The sequence below is a fragment of the Solanum tuberosum genome, unplaced genomic scaffold, assembly GCF_000226075.1.
Source record: "Solanum tuberosum cultivar DM 1-3 516 R44 unplaced genomic scaffold, SolTub_3.0 scf00677, whole genome shotgun sequence".
Taxonomy (NCBI): Eukaryota; Viridiplantae; Streptophyta; class Magnoliopsida; order Solanales; family Solanaceae; genus Solanum; species Solanum tuberosum.
Window position 1 is genome coordinate 127,978 of NW_006239597.1, and position 6,119 is coordinate 134,096.

The 6,119-nt window shown below is 32.1% G+C and overlaps 1 pseudogene; it reads left to right on the forward strand.

The window, feature by feature from the left end:
• The first annotated feature begins 1,229 nt into the window (after window positions 1-1,229).
• On the forward strand, window positions 1,230-4,460 carry LOC102597947 (germacrene C synthase-like; annotated as a pseudogene).
• Window positions 4,461-6,119: the final 1,659 nt, after the last annotated feature.

Sequence of the window (6,119 nt, forward strand, 5' to 3'; positions counted from 1 at the left end):
GTTCTTGAGGGATGAAATTGACAACGACTCCCCAATTGAGATGATATTGTGGTCTCTACTTGACAATTTTCAACAGTTTTGCCTAAATTATAATGTGAATAAGATGGATCTATGTTCGGCACAATTGTTGAATGAGCTGTAAGTGGCAGAGACAATTGTTAAAAAATCGACATCATTTATGACACTGTTTGTTGAGAAAGGTTCTACTTCTAAACCGCAAGGTGGACAGAAGAATAAAAAGGCTCACAAAACTAAGGTAATTGCACCTCCAACTGGGGGCATGAAGAAACCTAAGGGCAAGTATATTCATTGCAAGATGTCAAACCATTAGAAGGAGCATTGTCCAGTTTTCTTAGCCAAAAAGAAAAACAATCCTGGGAACTCACTTTCACTCTTCGTTGAAATATATTTAGAGGTTGTTTCTACCAATTCATGGTATGTAGCCTCAGGATCCACTGATCATATCTACACTACTTTGCAGGGGTTTCAAGAAACTTACAAGCTGATTAGAGGTGAAGTTAGCATTTTTCATGCGGATGGTTCAACAGCTCTACTTTTAGAAATAGAAAATATCTCCTTTTTTTTTGTTTGATAGTGGTAGAGTTTTAATTTTAAACCCGATCGGTAGATTTATGAATCTGGTTCATGAAATAAGTTAAGTATTGCTCTAAAAGAAACTAATCACTGAATCAAATTCATCAGCAATTTAGTTTATTGATTAGTACCTGTAATCTTGACATGGGGAATTACATAAGTGTTTAATGGGGAATTTTGAAATACAAATAGAGGAGTGCAATTTCGAATTTCTAGTGGAATGATTTGTAATTTATTATGGTAAGAATAATTCAAATTAATTATTTGAAATTATTTCCACAATAGGAAGCTTCGGTAATTAATTATGTGGAAGACCGTAGAGACGGAGTTTGATTTGTTTCAAGATATCTGCACTCGCCTTAAGAGGTAATACTTGAGTTAATTTTCATAATGTTTTGTAGGTGAAACATATGTGTGGTTGTTGTCTATATTCATGCATGATGTATGATTCTGGAATGCTTCCGCAGTGTATGTTATTTTCTAACAACTAATTCTAATTAATAAGCCTTGACTTATAATGTAGACTTAAGCAACCAATAACAAATTAATTGAATCCTAAAAATTTAATTCAATGGACTACGGTACATTATAAATAGGCCATCCTATTAGCACAACTTAAATCCACAAATTAAGCTTGAAAATAAAAGCAAGAGAAAAGAAAACCTTTGAACAAGCAATGGCTGCTTCTTCTCCTATTAAGTGTCGCCCCTTGGCAAATTATCACCCAACTGTTTGGGGATATCATTTCCTTTCTTATACTCCTGTCAGTCAGACATATTTCTTTAATAAATTTTTTTCTATGTTAATTATAGTTTAAATATTACAACGATACGTTTAAGATGTAACATAATATTTGATTAATTAATTAATTAATGTATGATGAGTATTTTTCGGATGCAGGAAATTACTAACCAAGAAAAAGTTGAAGTTGATGAGTACAAAGAAACAATCAGGAAAATGCTGGTGGAAGCTCCAAAGGGTAGTGAACAAAAACTTGTGTTGATAGACACAATGCAACGATTGGGAGTGGCATATCATTTCGATAATGAAATTGAAACATCTATTCAAAACATTTTTGATGCGTCCCAACAGAACAATGACAACCTTCACGTTGTTTCTCTTCGTTTTCGACTTGTGAGGCAACAAGGACATTACATGTCTTCTGGTAATTGTACTCCATCCTTCATTATTTCTCTTCGTTTTCTACTTGTGGGCGTTAATTGAGTCCTGCAACTTTTAATTCTTATAACTAACAACGAACATGATGTTTAACCAGATGTCTTCAAGCAATTCACCGAACAAGATGGAAAATTCAAGGAAACGCTTACTAATGATGTCAAAGGATTATTAAGTTTGTATGAAGCATCACATCTGAGAGTGCGCGATGAGGAGATTCTTGATGAAGCTCTTACCTTTACCACTACTCATCTCAAGTCTATTGTCTCCAACTTGAGCAATAACTCTCTTAAGGTTGAAGTAACTGAAGCCTTAAGTCAGCCTATTCGCATGACTTTAGCAAGGATGGGTGCAAGGAAATACATATCCATTTACGAAATTAATGATGCACACAACTATTTGCTTTTGAAATTTGCTAAATTGGATTTTAACATGCTGCAAAAGTTCCACCAAAGAGAACTTAGTGAGCTTACAAGGTTGAACATTATTTGATCTATATATCTCTTTTAATTAGATGAGTAATGGTAATTTGGAATTAATAAAAAATGTAATGCATGCAACAAAATTATTGTTCTTGTGATGTATGTAGGTGGTGGAAAGATTTGGATTTTGCAAATAAATATCCATATGCAAGAGACAGATTGGTTGAGTGTTACTTTTGGATATTAGGAGTGTATTTTGAGCCAAAATATAGCCGTGCTAGAAAAATGATGACAAAAGTACTCAAGATGACCTCCATTATTGACGACACTTTTGATGCTTATGCAACCTTTGACGAACTTGTGACTTTCAATGATGCAATCCAGAGGTAAAACATCAAAATTTCACGAGTAAAATAATATTTTTGACAATCCCTCACTAATGAATAGGAGAAATTAAATATGTTTTCCTATAGTTATTATGAAATCTATATATATATGGACGAGGTGTAAGAGTTAATTAGCCTGTGGTTTTGATGATATATTAGATGGGATGCTAATGCAACCGATTCAATACCGCCATATATGAGACCTGCTTATCAAGCTCTTCTAGACATTTATAGTGAAATGGAACAAGTGTTGTCCAAAGACGGTAAATTGGACCGTGTATACTATGCAAATATGAGGTAATATTATTGTTTACCTAACCCACATGATTATATCAATTAAGTAATTTTGATAATTCAACTGGTTGACTATCTACATTTTCACCTTATCTTATTAATTAGTGAGAATTTAATTTCGATTCCCATGTTATAATACCCTCCTTATTTGCTATGAAAACGTTACCATTAATTCCAAAAGGAAAAAAGATACTAGCTAGTAGTAATTGTCTAGCTTAAATTACTTGTTATTGTTTTTAGATGAAAAAGTTGGTGAGAGCCTATTTTAAGGAAGCCCAATGGTTAAATGATGCTAATTATATTCCAAAATATGAGGAGCACATGGAGAATTCACTTGTAAGCGCTGCCTATATGATGGCATCAACAACTCCTTGATCGGGTATGGAGGAATTTATATCCAAAGACACTTTTGTAATGGTTGATGAATGAGCCTTTGATAGTTCGAGCTTCCTCATTGATTAGCAGAGCAATGGACGATATTGTTGGACATGAAGTAAGTACAACAATAAGTATATGCGTAATGATCATTGAGATCTGAAACATTAATTAAGATTCAAACTTTCATTAAATACAAATAAATGAGGCATAATAGTGACTTGACTTATCAAAAACAATAGTACTTCTTATGTTTCACTTTGTGTGAGGGCCAAACTAACTACTCTCCGGTGTGAATTTTATTATTATACAATCTTTTAGTTTTTCTTTTTAGATAAAATTTATATTTTAAAAAAATACTAGAAGTCACAGCAATTCTATTGTTCAAAATATTACAAAAGTTTCTATATTTTATAACAAAATTTAAAAGAGAAAGAAAGAAAACAAATAGTCCTAGTTGCTTGAAGAACATATGATGTTGAATAGTTTGGATTTGCTTCAAATATATCTGCATATGATACAGAAGGAACACATATATTGTGTGTATTCGATTTAACTACTTCAAATTCTTAAAAGTTAGCTAAGAAGCCTACAATATAATACAAAAATAATGTTTAAAATGTATTAATTATATACATGGAATATATTGAAATCTATTTATTTCATGTAGGATGAACAAGAAAGAGGACATGTAGCTTCAATTATTGAATGTTACATGAAAGAGTATGGAGCTTCAAAGCAAGAGACTTACATTAAATTTCAGAAAGAGGTCACCAATGCATGGAAGGACATAAACAAAGAATTATTCCGTCCAACTGAAGTACCAATGTTTGTCCTTGAACGAGTTCTAAATTTAGCACGTGTGATAGACACATTATATAAAGAGGAAGATGGATACACCAACGCCAAAGGCAAAACTTAAAAACATGATTAACTCGATACTGATTGAATCTGTCAAAATATAAATATAATGATGAAATTGCACCTTCATCATTCAAATATTAAGAGCAAAATAAGGCATATATAATAAATTCAAGACCTTTAATAAGCTATTCATAATATATGAGCTGTTAATTCATGGGGAATGTTTGAAATAAACAATAGTTGTTTTTAATTTACTAAGCAAAAGTGTGGTAGGTTTGTCTTATTTCTGTCATGTTTATTTTTAAAACATATACAACACTTGAGTTGTATTAAATCCTGTTTTATTTCATTTCCAGCTTGTTTGGATGATTATTAATTATCATCACTTTAAAATGCATCGTAATCGTATTGTATTGTGGTCATAATAAAGTTTGAATAAATTGTATCTTTGTTACGGTTATATAAATTTTTTATTATTTAGTTGGATTTATGTATTGTACCATATGATAATTATTTAATTTACTAAAACTCCCATTGTTGTTGTAAATATTAGATTCTGTAATAGGATACAATCAAACTAAACAACAATTACAAAAAAAGTCAACTAGATGCACTGATTATGACTCGTCAACATTTTAAGTTATTAATTCATACCACTCCTAATGAAATTAATAATAAAACTAAATTCGTTCGCTAACGATGATATTTTTTGAAGAATGAAAAAGTCTCACAGTGATTGATGGTTTGGACAATCCTATTCTTTTGGGCTCGCTTTAGGGATGTGACTTAAGCCCAAAGCCTAATTTTACATAATATAAAAGAAGGACCTATCGCAGCCAATATTGTATTTCCAAATTAAATTATCCATGCTTCAGGTGTTCAATGTTTTTTTAATTAAATTGTTTCCAATGATCATTGATATGAAAAAGTTCCATCTTGGAGATTGGCATACAAATCTTAATACATTATCATATGGTAAAGGTAAAGTTAGATAAACTCAAAAATATTAACACAAAAAAATGGAGGGAGTCTAAGCTAGCTTTGTAATGACTCGGAAGGTCCCTTTTAATTTTTTTATAAAATTATCATTTTACCCCTCCCAATATTGACCTCTAGTCCTTTTTGATTGATTTTAAAATTCATTTCGACTTTTGAGTGAAAAGTTATTAATTATGAAAATTATGGAAGTTTGGAAGGATAAAGTTTGTTAAAACGTGGTTTTCGGTGTCTTTTGGAGTTTCAAGTCCTAGAATGAAAATTCATCGATTCCGTAAACTTTAGAATGTGGAAATTAGTCTAGGAAAGTTGTCAGTTTCAAATTCAGAGTATTTTCGTGGATTTGAAGTCCTAAGTTGGAAATTATTGAGATTTTAGCCTTTGGGTTGACTTTGGTCAACATTAAGGATTCAGATGCTCGGTCAGATTTTCGACAGTTCCATTGGATTCAAAGAATGATTTTAGGTCTAGGAGAGGTCTTGGTTGAAATTTAGAGGTCCCGAGCTTACGTTATGGTTGTTTCTTGACTTTTACGGGTTTCCGGTCAAGGAGACCTAGGATTCATATTTTGATGGTTCCATTGAGTCTGAAACATAAAGCTTAGTCTTGTTGCATATTTGGTTTGTGTGAAAGGGATTTCAAACCAATCTCGAGGGTCATTTCAGAAATATTTTATGCCTTCTCTGATTGTTGGTTTGTTGTTTCTAGTGTAGTGTTAATGATTTTTCCCAATCGCGTGGATGACTTTCACGATCGTGAAGCTTTAGGGTTCTGGTCATCGCGATCTAGTGGAGGTTTGCGTAAGCGCGATCGTCAAACTTAATAAGTTGACCCATTTAACTCAATGCGATCACGAAACTTTGGTCATAGCGATGAGAATTTTATACCCAGGCGGAATATTTTTTAAAATTGGGGTTTCAACTTTATTTCATCATTTTTTTAGTTTTGGAAGCTTTGGTGTGGCGACTAGAACAAGGTTATTGAGAAGAAACAATTAGGTAATGATTTCTAA